The sequence below is a fragment of the Pinus tabuliformis genome, chromosome 9, assembly GCF_031772625.1.
Source record: "Pinus tabuliformis cultivar Carrire ecotype Pingquan chromosome 9, CPIR1, whole genome shotgun sequence".
In the NCBI taxonomy this organism is placed as follows: domain Eukaryota; kingdom Viridiplantae; phylum Streptophyta; class Pinopsida; order Pinales; family Pinaceae; genus Pinus; species Pinus tabuliformis.
The window spans coordinates 1707528225-1707545689 of record NC_142307.1 but is presented as its reverse complement, the minus strand read 5'-3'; the positions used below and the strand labels follow the sequence as shown (position 1 = coordinate 1707545689).

Here is a 17465-nt window from a genome sequence, read left to right as displayed (position 1 = left end):
TAACACTATGCTCTCAATGCAATCCCAGATGAATTTGTCTTCCCTTGTGGAGTTTCATCTTGATTCTAGATTTGTTTGTGAATGTTTGGGAGAATTGTTCATGGTTGAAACATGAGATTTGTGAGTTCTTTTAGTGGAAGATCTTAGCTTCCAAAACCATATAACTTGTAGTTCTTCCCTTGCCATTTGAATTCCATCGATTGTTCTTGGAGGTTTGTGGCATGGGTTCCTTGTTAGAATTTTGGGTAGGTCGGAAGGTATTTCCGAGAAGGATACCCACCAAAAGTGGTTTGTTTGGGTAATTTACCCAAAAGTGGGGTTTTGGACCCAAGGATGTAGGTTTAGGATCAAAAGAAAATAATTAGTTATTCTAAGGGTTGAGAAACAAAAACCCGAAGTCTAGGGGTTTCCTAAGTGACCCAAGAGAAAAGGATAAATAAAGGACACCTAAGGTGAGGTCTTACAAATTGTTTACAAGAGGGATATGACCTCTCTTGTGCAAGGAATGCCCTAGGAGGGTTGAGTTCTACTCATTGAGGTTGAGTATCCTTGAGAGAAGGCAATATTTGTTGTTCTGAGGAGGTTGAATCAAGGATCAACAAGAGGACCGAAATATTGAGGAGCTAGATATCTGAGTGAATAGGGTTAGGGCCTGATCTAGGCTAAGGAACATGTAGGAATTTACAGGGTAAGTTCCTCAGACAGAACACCAAAGGACACCGCTCACAAACAGATCACAGATCAATACACCAATACTTTTGACGTGGTTAAAACCCTCAAAGAGGGAAACAGTCCACGACCTGAGCCAACGCGGCATGACCCTCCATGCTCTTTAAATAGAGATCATGGACCAATCGGGTGTTAAGCCACGGATCAAGTGTCGGTAATACCGAGGAGAGAATGAACTGTCAGATCACTACATATCGTGATCGTCGGATTGTAAGTTACAAAATGTACATAGTAAAGAAACACACTTTACCTAACTCTATACTAGACCAAGTTATACTTAACTATTTCCTATGTGTCGGAATATCCTAACATCCCCCCTTAAGAACAACTTGGGATAGGATTGAAGGATTTACAAATATGACACAATAGGAGAAGGAAGGAGGCACTAGAGCCTATCCCCCCTCAGTGACAACTTCCTGAACTCCAACCATAAATCGAAGTTTAGTGAACTTCGCCTCTGTGAGAGCCTTTGTAAATATGTCTGCAACTTGATGATCTGTTGAACAATATTGCACTTCAAGAACATGGTCGTGGATGAGCTTTCTGATGAAGTGCATGTGCAGTTCAATGTGTTTGCTGCGCTGATGTTGGACTGGATCTTTGCATAGTTGAATGGCACTTTGATTATCACACCAAAGTGTAGTCGGATGCTGCTGCTGAAAGCCAAACTCTGACAGGATCTGACGAAGCCACAAGGCTTCCTTACTAGCTTCTACGGCACCACGATACTCTGCTTCTGCTGAAGAAAGAGAAATGGCACCTTGTTTCTTGCAAGCCCATGTAATAGGTCCTGAACCAAGAGTGAACACATAACCTGCAGTAGACTTCTGATCATCAGGGTCACCAGCCCAATCGGAATCAGTGAAACCAACCAATAGAGGAGATGCTTCGGCACTGTAATGAATCCCAAACTGAACTGTACCTCGAACATAACGAAGTATTCTTTTAGCTGCTTTCCAATGACTTTCACATGGGTTTTGCATAAACCGAGCAACAAGGCCAACAACAAAGGAAAGGTCAGGACGAGTATGGGTTAGATACAAAAGTTTTCCTACAAGTTGACGGTATAAGGTAGCATCAACTTCAGGAGAAGTACAAGTGACTGAAAGTTTGACTCCAGACTGAAAGGGAGAAGGGGCTGGCTTACAGTCTTCCATGTGAAAATGGCGTAGAATATCACAGGCATACTTGGACTGGGAAAGGGAAATACCTTCCTTGGATTGCAAGACTTGAAGACCAAGAAAATAATGTAAGTGTCCTAAGTCTGTCATTTCAAACTTCCTTTTAAGGCTGGACTTCACATGGTTGATAAGGTTGGGATCACTACCAGTGAGGATAAGATCATCAACATAAAGAACAAGAATGATAAGAGACTTGCCCACTTTCTTGGTGTAGACAGTATTGTCAGAATGACACCTAGAAAAGCCAGATTCTAAAAGAAAGTTATCCATTTTGGCATACCAAGCTCGAGGAGCTTGCTTGAGACCATAAAGGGATTTCTTAAGCCGACATACAAGGTTGGAGTCTGTTTGTATAAAGCCAATAGGTTGTTCCATATAGATTTCTTCATGCAAGTCCCCATGCAAGAAGGCAGATTTAACATCCATCTGATGGACTTCTCATTTGAAAGAGGCAGCAAGGGAAAGAACAAGGCGGATAGAGTTCATTTTGGCAACAGGGGAGAAGGTTTCAGTGTAGTCAATGCCTTCAACTTGTGAAAAACCCTTAGCAACAAGACGAGCTTTATGTTTATCAACTTTCCCATCTGGTCCATACTTGGTTCTGTAAACCCATTTGCATCTAACAAGTTTTCGTCCATTTGGTAGAGGAACAAGATCCCATGTATCATTTGCCAATAATGAATGATATTCTTCATTCATAGCTGCTTCCCAATCTGGATGGCCTGAAGCTTCTGCAAAGGTGTCAGGATCATAATTCACTGAAGCTTGAGCCAGTAAAGAAGAGGCTCTATCAAACTAAGAACGTGTACGTCGCTGATTTGTAGGATCACCGGCAAGATCACCTGCTGCATCCCGAGTAGCGCGGACCCATTTTGGAAGCTGAGGAGCTGAAGGAGGATCCTGAGAAGGTGGGGGGGGGGATTTTCATCCTCGCTTTCATCATCTGAAGAAGAAATATTTTCAAAAGTAGAAGAGATAGGGAGAGGTGGCACATCCGCCGAACTAGGCTCGTAGGCCGATATATTTTCAGCAAACTTTACATCTCTTCTAATGATAACATTTTATTTTTGGACTTAAGTGGAATAAGTCTATATCCTTTGACATCTTCAAAATATCCAACAAAAATACATTTTTCACTCTTAGGTTCTAAAGCTTTATGTTTCTCATCTGGAATATGGGCCCATGCTTCACTTCCAAAAACACGAAAGTGACTTACATCTGGTTTGATTGAGCTCCATGCTTCTTCTGGAGTGATATTCTTTAAAACCTTAGTAGGAGTGCGATTTATTATGTAATTTGCACAGTTAATTGCTTTTGCCCAATAATTAAGACTAAGTCCTTTAGATTGAAGCATACAATTAGCCATTTCCTTTAAGGTGCGATTCTTCCTTTCAGCTACACCATTTTGTTGTGGAGTATATGGAACAGTATGTTGCATTTGAATTCCATTCTCAGTGCAAAAGTTGATGAATTTGTTGTTAACATATTCTCCGCCATTATCAGATCTTAGCTTAAGAATTTGATGTCCAGATTGTTTTTCAACAAAGGCCTTAAAGGCTAAGAACATGTTAAATACTTCACTCTTGAGTTTTAAGAAGTATACCCAAGTGCGTCTGGAGAAATCATCAATGAAAGTTAAGAAATACTTGTAGCCAGAGAATGAAACAACTGGAAGTGGACCACATAAATCACTATGCACGAGCTTTAAAGGGGCTAAGGCGTGCCAAGAGGCACGTTTTTCAAAACTGTCCCGATGATGTTTTCCGAGTACACATCCGGAACAAACACCATCTCTGCAAGATACCATTGGAAGACCTGTCACCATATTTTCTTTACATAGATTCTGAAGGGAGCGATAGTTTAAGTGACCAAATCGCTCATGCCAAAGTTTGCTCACTTCATCATTATGAGCAACAAATATCGAGGGAAGATTTGATGACCCAAAGTTGTGAAACTTATACAACCTTGTAGAATCATCAGCAATGCCAATAGCTAAAATCTGTCTAGGATCTCTTAGGTCCTTAATTACAACATCGTGAGGTGAAAATTCAACGATTTTACCTTCACCTGAATGAGTTATCTGATATATAGATAGAAGGTTGCAGGATAAAGTTGGAACACATAATACATCATTAAACTGACCATTGTCTATATGAACAGTTCCAGTCCCTACAATACTAAGAGATTTATCATCACCAACATATATATTTTTGGTGTTACAATCATTTAAAGAAGAAAACATGGCTTTGTTTTTGGCCATGTGATAAGAAGCTCCAGAATCAATGAGCCACTCATGAGAATGAGAAGAAGAAGATACATTTAGTGCATAGCCAGACCGAGATGCTTGACAACCACATGCAGAAAGTGCCATTCTTGAAGATGAAGTTGAAGTTGAAGAGTGCTCCAAATGGATGTTATGCTTTTTCATTGCTGCTTCCAAGGCTTCCATCTTCTTAAAGTATTTGGATTCTAGGTGGCCATCTCGATTACAAAAGTTGCAATGTCTATCAGTATTCTTCCCTTTGTTTTTATTTGTCTTATCATTTTGTTGAAATGATTTTTCATTTTGAGGCTGAAATTGTTTAGGACCATTCATTTTAGGATACAACTTCTTAGGATTCTTTGGATTTGGTTGCTGCTGGGTGGCTAATGCTTTCTTAGAAGAGTTTCCAAGATTAAGAAGACCAAGGTGTAAGAGTTTTTCTTGTTCTCTTATTAAAGAATCACAAAAAGAATCAAAGGAAGGGGACTTGTAGTCTTGTCCTTGAGAAATGAAGGCTTCTCTTGTAGAATGGAAGGTGGAAACAAACACAGAGTAGGCTGGTCCCAACTTAGTAAGAATGGAATAGATAAGGTTACTATCTTCTTTCTTAACCTTAACACCTTCCAAGAGAAGTCTAAGGGTTTTGAACTTGGACAAAAAATCTTCAATGCAAGAAAAATTATTGGGGTCCAATGTAAGCAATTCATTTTCAAGTTGATGGGCTCTAAGTTCATTTTTGATTCCAAAAACTTTAGTAATCTATTTCAATGCTTCATCAGGAGTATCAAGTTCTGCAATATGGAATCTAAGATTTGGAGAAATAGACATTCCTATCAACCCACGTGCTTGATCTTGCCTATTTTCCCATTTACTAAGTTGCACGAAACGGGGAAACGGAAACGAGTTTCCGAAACGGGAAGCGAAACGAAACGCGACCTCCCCAAATTTTGGAAACAGGGAAACACGAATATATATATATATATATATATATCTATATATATTAGGAATTTAAGAAATATGTGCAATCATAAAGCATATATGATACATTCTAATTTATTACATTATGATAAAATTGTCAATTGTCAATGCATAGACTATAAGTATCTAAATTTACATCACATTTACTCATGAATAATCACATAATGAAAATAGAAATATCCAAAATCAGCCACGAGAAATTTCTAATTTTTTGTCTCGTGGTTGATTGCGAGTCTCCTCCTACATAGTCGAATGACCTTAGTGCTCTTGACTAAATACAAGTTTCATACCCTAGTGCCCTACATTCTCTTGATTATTGGGAGTCTCCCTTGCATAGAGGGCTTTGTTCTCTCGATTAAATACAAGTTCCATACCCTAGTACATGATAAAATCCAATGGAAACATTGAAATCCCCCCAATCCTGAAATCCTGAAAAACAGATAAGTCTGCTGGATTTTGAGTAAGATCTAAAATTCTACTTTCTCCATATGAAATCCAATGACGGCGAAACCACTCTCAAACATCCTGAGTCATTTCATGGTAATGTTAAAAATTTAAGTAAAAGGATGAAAATGAAAAATAAAGGAGAATATCACTTTTACTTTAAGAATTTAACATTACCATGAACTGCATATCAACACTAGGGCAAACAAATGTAAGAGACCTACATTAGAAAAAAAAAAAATTAAAAACAAATGTTTTTTTGGGGAAACGTGGCCCGTACGGCCTGGAAACGCGTTTCCGGCCGTACAGCCACGTTTCCGTTTCGGGAAACGTGGCCGTACGGCCGGAAACGCGTTTCCAGGCCGTACGGTACGGGGAAACGCGTTTCGTTTCGTTTCCCCTGGAGAAACGCCCCTTAGGGCCACGTTTCCTGCAACTTAGCCCATTTAGCTGCCTTATCTTCATCTTTTGGTTTGGTTTCTTGGCCTGAGGCTATTCTGTAGAGACCTTTACTTCTAAGTAAATCCACAATGTAGGACCACCATTGGAAGTAGTTGGTGCTGTCAAGAATAACTTGGTATGGACTTTCCATTTTAACAGAAACTGAAGCTATAGATGCTGAAATTAAGTGTTCCAATGGAAAGATCTCGAAAAATTAGGCTGTTTAAAAAAAAACGGTTCTGAAAACGGCTTTCGGATGAAGAAGTTATGGCTTTTTGAAAAAAAATTGATGAAGATGCCGACGAAGTGCGGGAATGTGCGGAAATGAAAAATCCGCCCCCACAAAAAGGAGACTTGAAAGTCAAGACCTCTACTCTCATAAATTAGCTTTGGACCAAGTGAGCTATACAAAAAGTTTGAGAGAGAGAGAGAGGGGGGGGGGTTGAAGCTATGAGTTGTGTGCTTGCTTTGAGAAAGCTCTTTTTCCCTACAAAACAAAAAACACAAAACCCAACAGATCAAAGGACACCGCTCACAAACAGATCATAGATCAATACACCAGTACTTTTGACGTGGTTAAAACCCTCAAAGAGGGAAACAGTCCACGGCCTGAGCCAACGCGTCCACTTCAAACAATTTATTAATAATAGAATGAAAATTTACATAAGCTTCTCTCATTGACGGGTTAACCTACAAATGACCCTCCATGCTCTTTAAATAGAGATCATGGACCAATCGGGTGTTAAGGCACGGATCAAGTGTCGGTAATACCGAGGAGAGAATGAACTGTTGGATCACTACATATCGTGACCGTCGGATTGTAAGTTACAAAATGTACATAGTAAAGAAACATACTTTACCTAACTCTATACTAGACCAAGTTATACTTAACTATTTCCTATGTGTCGGAATATCCTAACAGAACAAGATCTGTCCAAGCTGCTGAAGTAGGCCGAGTATGAACATAGATCTGTGGAGGCCGAGGTCAAAGTTGTTCGATGAGTATAAAAAAACCAAAAATAACAACCCATATTGTAGACACAAAACCTCATACACAACAAGGAGCAAAGTGTATGGGCTATCTTGTGTGGAAAGAAGCTGATATTGCAGAGGTAGAAGGTTGCAGAGAATTCTATGTGTAATTTGTGCCCTAAAAGGGCTCTGCCTAGGCCGAGATAAGGTGTAGGAGGCTACCAAACATTTTGTGTTAAGTGCGAGTTCCGTTCTGAGTTAGGAAAGAGGGTTGAGCACTGGGAAGAGGCCCGACAAGCCTCAAGACAACCTACTATGGAAGACCAAAAGTCCTTAGAAATTTCACTAAAGTCCTGTGGTAGGTTGAGCCCTAATAGAGGCCGAGATTGACCTTAGATTGTGGACAGAGGCAACGAAGTACCTCAAATAGAGAGCAAGGTCATGAGGCAGGGTGGAGGGTTGAAGTGATTGGGCTGTTGAGTTGGAGGTTTGAAGCCTGTTCAACAAAGGGTGTTTGGACAACAAAGAAAAGGGCTAAATATACAGTGTCTTGAAGGACCAAGCCACTGTGAGAAGCTGAGTGTATTTTCTAAAGTCTGTTCACAAATGTAATTGTGAGCAGAGTGTTGTTGAGGGCTAATATACAGTGACCTTAAAGGATCTAAGTCACTGTGAGTTGCTAGAGGTTGATTTTATAGTGAGTTTGACAGACCTAATTCATTGTGAGTAGTTGAGTTGGTCAGAGATCTAGAAGGAGCCAGATCGCTATGTGTTGATGGTAAAGGATAACCAGGTGTCAATGGAAAATGAGGATTGGAAAGGGTGGTGGTAAAAGGGTTACTTCAGCAAGTCATGTGTATTTGTTCTTTTCTTCTTATTGGGTAGATTGTAGATATGAAGCAGCAGATCGCAAGCCCTATGTTTTTGTATACTATTTATACTTGTTGTACTAGTGATTGAGGTACATGATCCTTGGTATAGGAGCCCCAAGTTTCTTTTGTTGATGGATTAATAAAATAATCAAGATTTGGGCTCAAATCTCTGTATACTTAATTGATTTCACTGCTGAAGAATTCCTTTGTGCAAAGTGCCAGTAAGTTGAGGGTTCCTAGTGTGTTTGTGTGTGTGATTGGCCTCAAATCATATCTAGGGCCTATGGAAAATTCAACGTTCCTAACTGCATCAACCATTATGCTCCTAACACCATGTCATTTCGAATTTTGGAAGTACCATGCTGGTGAAAATATCTAGAAAGTATAATATTGAAAACTCTATGAAAAATATCAACAAAATTAAAAAATGCAAATATTTTAATTTTTAAAATTTTCGTTTAAACATGTAAAGCAACAAGAAGATAAAATAAGTCCATTGCCACATAAATATGGAAAGAAACATACATGTAACATGTATAAGATGTCTAGTGAAACATCACACACCAAAGTTGAATCATGTCTCGAGTCTTGATTCCAAAGCCTCCAAATATCATCAAATTATATAATAAATGTATCTCATCATCATGTTTTAGGTCCCTATAATATTAGTGATTCCCCCATTACTATTGTCGTTGTATCCCTTATTATTATTGTTGTGCCCCTATGGTCCCCATATTGTTATTATTGTGCCCCATAGAATCCCTCTATTGTTATTTTTATGCCTTTATATTATTATTGTTAGGTCGGCTTGGTTATATTGTGACCCCTTAGACTCCTATATATAGAAAGGAGGTTTTGTCATTTGAATCATCTAAGAATTGTTCATTTGTGTAATGTAAAGGAGGTTGCCCCTTTGAAGAGGCTTATTTCTAAGGCGTTGATCTACCTTTTCTATCTTTTTGTGAGCTGGTTTCATAACATTTGGTATCAGAGCTTTGGATTCTAGGGTTTTGCTGCTCCAAGAAGGTCATCGTGGAATTTTCGCTATAACTTTTTTTCTGCGACGTTTCAGAAGCTACAAGAAAACCCATTTGAGTTGAAATCTTTCTGAACTTCGGGTCCGAATTTCAAAGCTTGTCTTGCTATATTTGTGGAGGTATGATATGAGGAAGTTAGGGTTTTTGCAAACTCCCAAATGACATTCCAAACAGGTGACCGGGGGAAAATCGCCATAGCTTTTGTTTTGAGCATCAAATTGAAATTCCATAAGAAGTTTGAGAAAGAGGACGACCTGTAGTTTTCTGTATATCAGTTTCAGGTACTAAGGTCGAAACAGTAACACATGTCACGTCATACAAGTTCGCTCAACTGAACTAGTCTATAATCAGGTCACCGTGGGAGATTTGGCATAACTCTTCCTTGGAGAATCCAATCTTGATTAGAGTTGCGGGGTTAGAAAGAGGACTCAAAGGGCTACCGCAGGACAAGATTTCAGATATTCAAGATCTGCAGTTACAGAGATACAACAGATTCAATATCGAGCTCTTACAAAGTGAAAAAAAAGGTGTAATTTTTTAATTTTTCATAGGAGTGGTTTGAAAAATTAGTTTGAAGGAATTCAAAGGGAATAGTGAAGAATTATTAGCATCAATTAATGCCCCAAAGAAAGAAAATGGAAACACCTAGTAAGCAACTTGAAAGCTCTAGCATGACTCATGAAGGAGAAGAAGAAATGCAACATGATATATCAAAATTACAAGACCAAGTACAACAGATTTCACTCTCACTAAAGGTAAACGAAGCCAAGATGAATGGCGTGGAAGATAATATGAATGGCATGGAAGCTAAGATGAATGGCATGGACACTAAGATGGAAGCTAAGATGAATGGCATGGACGATAAGATGGGAGAATTGAAGATAAATTTGAATAAGTTGTTACAAGAAATGGTCACTAATGGTGAAAGGGTAGTAAAAGAAACTCATGATGAGAACAAAAGAAATGTTAATCATGATTTCATAGACTCTAATGTTGGATTGAAGATCCACCATGTTCCAAAAATCAATATGAGGAAGTTTGATGGCAAGGATCTCGGAACATGGATACTACAGATGGAACAATTTTTCGATCTCTATAATGTGCAAAACACACAAAAGGTACGTATTGCAACTTTATATTTGGAACCAAATCAGTTTGTATGGTATCGATGGCTTTGCTCTCGTAAACAAATTGTCACTTGGGCATTTTTTACGAAAGAAATGATAGCACATTATGAGGATACAAAAAGCAACACTTTTTTTAGCCAATTGATAAATCTCAAACAAAAGGGTTCAATGATGGAGCACATTGAGGACTTCCGAAAATTGAACATAAGGGTAAAAGATATTCCAGAGGAGCATAGGATTGATGTGTTCATAGGGACTTTAAAGGACAATATCCAACATGAGGTTCGCCTTTGAGAACCTGATTCATTGGAGAAGGCATTCAGGTTAGCAAGAAAAATGGAAAGCAAAATTATGGCAACCAGGAAGCCTACCATTCACAACTATAAAGATGGAAGTGTTGTGGCCCCTAGTCTTCCACAACCTACAAGGTTGACACCACAACAATTAGAAGAAAAAAGAACAAAAGGGCTTTGTTACAGTTGTGATAACAAATACATTAAAGGTCATAAGTGTGTTGAGAAGAAATTATTCTACATAGATTGTGAAGAAGAGAAAGAAAAGGAACAAGAAATGTCAAAAGAAGAGGATATAGTCTAGGAACAAACCTTAGATAAAGAAGAAAAGAATCTGACCATATCTTGTAATGCATTGGCTGGAATTACCACTCAAACTATCAAGATAGAAGGACATATCAAGAAGAAAAAGGTAATAGTGTTGATTGATTCGGAAGTACCCATAATTTTTTTCATTGTAAGATAGCAAAGGAATTGAATTACTTCCTATATCTAGCACCAGAGTGTCAAGTGATGGTTGCAAGTGGAGGAACCATAAATTGCTTTTTAAAGTGCCATAATATCAAGCTATCCATGGGGAATATGTATTGAATAGCCCAATGCTTTCCATTCCAATGGGTGGTGCTGATGTTGTACTAGGAGCCCAATGGCTACAATCCTTGGGGACAATAGCTTTTAATTTTCAACAACTTTTCATGAAATTTTCTGTGGAAGGAAAGGAAGTTGAATTAAGGGGTATGGCAGGGAAACTGGGAAAGATAATCAACTCTAACGGTATGACAAAGCTTCTAAAGAAGGAACAACGAGGTGTAAGTGCACAATTATGTTCGCTAGAGGTTCCTACATCGAAATCATCTATTTCTCCAGATCTCCAAAAAGTCTTGGACAATCATTCCAAGGTATTTGAGACTCCCAAAGGTCTCCCACCTATTCGTGATCATGATCATGCTATTCATTTGATTCCAGGAAGTGTTCCTCCAAACATCAGGGTGTATAGATATCCCTATGCCCAAAAGAGTGAAATTGAATGTATGGTTGCAGAAATGCTAGAGGCTGGTACAATTCAACCTAGTCGAAGTTCTTTTTCTGCTCTAGTAGTATTGGTGCATAAGAAGGATGGATCATGGCACATCTGTTCGGATTATAGGGAGCTCAACAGGCTAACTATTAAAGATAAATTTCCCATTCATGTCATTGATGAATTATTGGATGAATTGCATGGATCAATCTACTTCACCAAGTTGGATCTTCATTCATGATATCATCAGATCAGAATGAAGACTGAAGACATTCCGAAAACAACATTTAGAACTCATGAGGGTCATTATGAATTTTTTTGGTCATGCCTTTTGGCCTTACCAATGCACCTTCTACATTTCAAGGTTTGATGAATTCCATTTTCAAACCCACTCTTAGAAAATTTGCGTTAGTATTTTTTGATGATACTAATCTACAGCAAGTCTTGGAAGGATCATGTTGAACATGTTGATAGGGTGCTCAAACTATTGGAGGACAAACAATTATATGCAAAAAGCTCCAAATGTTTCTTTGGAGTACAAGAAGTGGAATATCTGGGTCATATTGTATCTCTTGAGGTAGACCCTAGCAAAATTAAAGCCATTATGGAATGGAAAATCCCCACATCCATAAAGCATCTGCGAGGATTTCTCGGGTTGAGAGGGTATTATCGCAAGTTTGTTAAGAATTATGGGAGAATAGCAGCACCTCTAACAACATTATTGAAGAAAGATGCATTCTCATGGACTCCAGAAGCAACAAAGGCCTTCGAACATCTTAAAGAGGCAATGTGCCAAGCACCGGTCTTAGCTACGCCGAACTTCACAAAAACCTTTATTGTGGAATGTGATGCTTCAGGAAATGGAATTCTTGTTGTTTTAATGCAAGATGAAAGACCCATTGCTTTCGAAAGTCATCCAATCAAGGGAAAGTATTTACACAAAACTATTTATGAGAAGGAATTGTTGGCAATACTACATGCATTTGAGAAATGACGACCCTACCTAATGCGAAGACACTTCAAGGTAAAAACGGACTATGATAGTCTTAAACACTTTTTAGAACAAAGATTATCCTCTAAAGAGCAACAAAAATGGGTCACAAGGATGTTGGGTTATGACTTTGAAATCATCTACAAAAAAGGGAAGCAAAATGTTGTGGCAGATGCACTTTCAAGAAAGGATGAGGATGTGGAAGCATTGTTGTGCGCCATTTCTATTATTCAACCAGATTGGATAAATGAAGCAGGGGAAGAATGGAAGAATGACGAAGAAGTTTGGGCACTCATTTGAAAGTTACAACAAGATTCCAGTACATCTGATACATTTAGCTGGAAAAATGATTCATTATGGTACAAATATCTCTTATACCTATGTAAGAGTTCCCAACTCAAACAAAAGATTCTTATGGAATTGCACACTTCTCCCTTAGGAGGGCACTCAGGATTTTTTAAAACTTACCACAGGGTTAATAAGGATTTTTTTTGGGATGGCCTTGAATCGGATATTCAAAAGTTTGTGGCGGAATGTTTGGTTTGCCAACAAATTAAAGTTGAAACAATTAAGACCCCAGATCTATTAGAACCTTTATTCATTCCATGCCAACGTTGGGAGGAGGTTTCAATGGATTTACAGGAAAGAGTGTCATCATGGTGGTAGTTGACAGACTTACCAAGTATGCGCACTTTTGTGCATTATCACATCCATTTAGCCAGTACAATTTCTATTGCATTTATGGAAACAATACAAAAGCTACATGGAGACCCAAAGATTATTGTAAGCGACAAAGATCCCATTTTCACTGGAAATTTTTGGACAGAATTATTTTCTTGTCTCGGTACTCAGTTAGCTCATAGCTCATCTTATCATCCTCAATCTGATGGGCAAACTGAGATAGTAAACAAATGTTTGGAAGGATATCTTCGTTGCTTTGTATATGATAAACAGACACAATGGCTCAAATGGTTGCCTTTGGCTGAATGGTGGTATAACACTTCCTTCCATACTGCAGCAAAAATGACCCCATTTATGGCAATTTATGGATATCATCCACCATTCATCACATCATATTTAAGAGAAAATTCTAAGGTTCAAGCAGTGGAGCATCACATCGAGCATCAACAACAAGTTCTCCAACTCTTAAAGATTAACGTCACATTGGCGCACAATAGAATGAAACAATAGGCGGATCAACATCATAGCAAAAGAGGTTTTGATGTAGGTGACTGGGTATTCCCACGGCTACAACCATATAAACAAATGTCCCTCAAGCAAGCCAAGAAGGATAATAAATTATCACCAAAGTATTATGGTCCGTACAAAAGATTGGTACTATGGCATACAAATTGGAGCTTTCTGCAGCTTCTAGAGTGCACCTAGTTTTCCATGTTTCAGGTCTAAAGAAGGTTATAGGCGACAAGCTCCCAGTTCAAACAATATTGCCAGAACTTGACGAGGAAGGAAAAATTATATTGGAACAGGAAGCAGTCACAGAAAAAAGAACTCGACAGCTACGAAATCGATCAATTTCGGAATATCTCATCAAGTGGAAGAACTTATCCGCTGAAGATTCCACATGGGAGGATGAGAATTTTATACAAAAGTATCCAGAACTACTCTAGTGTTGAGGACAACACTTTTTTGAAGGAGAGGGGCATGTTAGGTCCCTATAATATTAGTGATTCCCCCATTACTATTGTCATTGTATCCCTTATTATTATTGTTGTGCCCCTATGGTCCCCATATTGTTATTATTGTGTCCCATAGAATCCCTCTATTGTTATTTTTGTGCCTTTATATTATTATTGTTAGGTCGGCTTGGTTATATTGTGACCCCTTAGACTCCTATATATAGACAGGAGGTTTTGTCATTTGAATCATCTAAGAATTGTTAATTTGTGTAATGTAAAGGAGGTTGCCTTCTCAAAGAGGCTTATTTCTAAGGCATTGATCTATCTTTTCTATATTTTTGTGAGTTGGTTTCATAACATCATGAGTCATCTATAATGAAAATAGATAAATAAACTAGTGATTCCCTCTGCCCCTTTTATAGGAAGAGGTAATGGGTCTAGAAATGGCTTTTCCTTTGTAGGAAGGAAGCCCTGGGGTTGGCATTGAACTTTGACATCCTTAGAAGAAGAAGTAGAAGCTAGGTTATAATCTCCTCTACTTGTGCTACGGTCCACCTTGCAAGTAAGGGTTTATGTTCATGTATATAGCAAGTAAGGTGCATATAACCAAAATAACACTGAGTGCAGTCTATCTTTGAACCAAAATAGATCAACAAGGAAAAAAATCATGCTACGAAGAACAACTATATCATGAAAATCATTACGTATATTGGGCTCCTCATCATTAATATCACCCTGTAAGCATTAAAATAAGATGAAAAAGCTTAGTATTCCAAATTAGTAATTTTGCTTGAGTGAAGAATACATTTTTACTAGGTCATAACAAAGGAGTTCAAAAATTAATGCCACCAACGTCGAAGTGCATACTTGGATGCATGTCAAAATCCAATGGAAACGTTGCAATCTTGTCACACATGACAAAATCCAATGAAAACATTGTAATCCTACTAATCTTGAAATCTTGGAAATTGTCAAGTTGTTGAATTTTGAATGGGATATAAAATTCTAATTTCTTGATACAAAGTCCAAGTAGAAGAATTTAAACCAACATTACTCGATACCCTTCTTTTTGTTTGCAAAATGAGTAAAAGAAAACCAAAAAAGCGCTTTATGGTGGCTCGTCGAAGATATTTCGGGTTGTGGCATGATATTATCATGATATTTATGATAATTGTGGGGAGAACTCCACAGTTAAGCGCGCTTGAGCCAGTTTCGGCCTGGGATGGGTGACCTTCCAGGAAGTCCTGGTTAATGGGTGCAAGCCCCGGAAGTGATGATTGACGCTATGTGATTCATTTCACTAGTTTCAATCCCACTTCTTCACCCCTGTGAGCATCACCCGATGCAATGAGTGCTAAGTGGACTATTCGAAAATCAGGAGAAATTAGTCAGTTACAACTACCTCTCATGGAAATGGTCATTGATGAATGACTTATGTAACGCAGTTGAATCCAAAAAAATGATATCTAATATAATGCATTGCGAAAACCCGACAATACTTGAATACAAAAGAGTGAAGGGACCTCTACTTGAATGGTTCATGAGGCACAATACTTGCTAAGATTTTTCAAATGCGGTAGCAAGCTAAGTGGGCTTGATTGTGGGGAGAACTGCATAATTAAGCACGCTTGAGCCAGAGGCGATCTGGGATGGGTGACCTCCCGGGAAGTCCTGGTTACTAGGTGCAAGCCCTGGAAGTGATGATTGATGCTATGTGATTCATTTCACTAGTTTCAATCCCATTTCTTAACTCCTGTGAGCATCACCCGATGCAATGAGTGCTCAGTGGACTATTAAAAAATCATGAGAAATTAGTTAGTTTTGACTACCTCTCATGGAAATGGTCATAGATGAATGACTTACTTAACGTAGTTGAATCCCAAAAAATGATATCTAGTATAATGCATTGCGAAAACCCCTCGATAGTTGAATACAAAAGAGTGAAGGGAGCTCTACTTGAATGTTTCATGAGGCACAATACTTGCTAAGGTTTTGCAAGTGGGGTAGCAAGCTAAGTGGGCTTGATTGTGGGGAGAGCTCCACAGTTAAGCACGCTTGAGCCAGAGGTGATCTGGGATGGGTGACCTCCAAATCAAGACTTTCTAGATCAACATACCATTCTTTAGAAGAACCACTACCATATTCTGGACCCCTACGAGATGCAAGGCGAAGGTTGGAGTGCACATAAACAAGATCCTTTGCCTTGTGTGAGCCCAACCTGTTGCGCTTCATAGAATGAATAAAACCATAGGTGCTCCAATTCCTTTCTGCTAATGAAGAGCTTGCCACTTGTGAAAGAACATGAATGGCAAGGTTTTGCAAATGTACACCATTTGCTCCATGATAAATCCACCTCCTAACTGGATTCATGGTGCTTCTCTCCTCCAAAGTTGATATCTCTGAATAATCATCTAATCCTGCAGCGAAACTGGCAAATTCTTCCTTCACCTCCCTATGTAGATGAGATGGAAACATTCTCATAAGGGATTTTTTCACCCCATTAGCCACCTCTCTTTCCTTATGGGGTGCCTTCCTCTTCCCATTGCTTTGAGCAATAAGCTCCTCATCATAAAATTTGGGGTTCAAGGCATGTATTAAAGTGTGCAATGGAGTGTTGAAATTGTTTCACCTAATAACAATAATTTTCTTGACTAAATCAGCAAAATGATCATCAAAAACCAAAAGCTGTGGATATTCTTGTGAAATGATTTCCATAGTATTCTCAACCATGAAATCCATGCCATCATTTACCTCTCCTAAGAAAGGTTGGTCAGTGTCAACATTCTGAAGAAGCTCAAATGCATGGGTTGTGAACTTTAGCAAGAAATCTATCTTGCTCCACCAGTCCTCATCAAGGCACAATCTATGCACCATATATCCCCGCTTTGAATCTGCTTGTCTCCACTCAGCCCAAAGTTGACTCACCACCATAAAAACTAATGCTTGCTTAACCTCAACAAAGTGGCGCAACATTAGGAATTTTGTGGCATATCTTGTCTCAAAAACCTTTAACAACTCCAATTAGGAGTACTCTTGAAATATTGCTTGAGATTGGTGGTGGTTGGTGATGAATTTAACAATCTCCCTTGCTTCCCCTGTGATTTCCTTTATCCATGGAAATTTGTTGTTGATCTCCTCTAAGATCAAATTCAGATTATGAACAATGCAGGGTGTCCAAAAGATGTGGTCATACCTCCCTTCAATAATTAAACCTGCAACTTTGCAAACTGGTGCATTATTTGTGATAACGTGCACCACCTTGTTAGTTCCTATTCGTTCAATAGATTTTATAATAACATCAACAATGAACTATGCATCTTTTACCTCTCCTGAGTAGTCTCCCTCCTTTAAAAACATTGCTCCTCTGGGGGAAGTGGCAATGGTACTTATCAATGGCCTGCGCCTTGTATCTATATGTCCATCCATTTGAGACTATGGTAACCCCAAAGCTACTCCAGGAAGAAAGAATTGGTGATAAGATA

At 38.6% G+C, this 17465-nt stretch overlaps 1 protein-coding gene across 1 annotated transcript in view; it reads left to right on the top strand.

The window, feature by feature from the left end:
* LOC149155486 (uncharacterized) overlaps positions 1-17465 on the top strand; it is a 357613-nt gene that overhangs the window by 110373 nt on the left and 229775 nt on the right. The gene's annotated exons all lie outside the window — the stretch shown is intronic.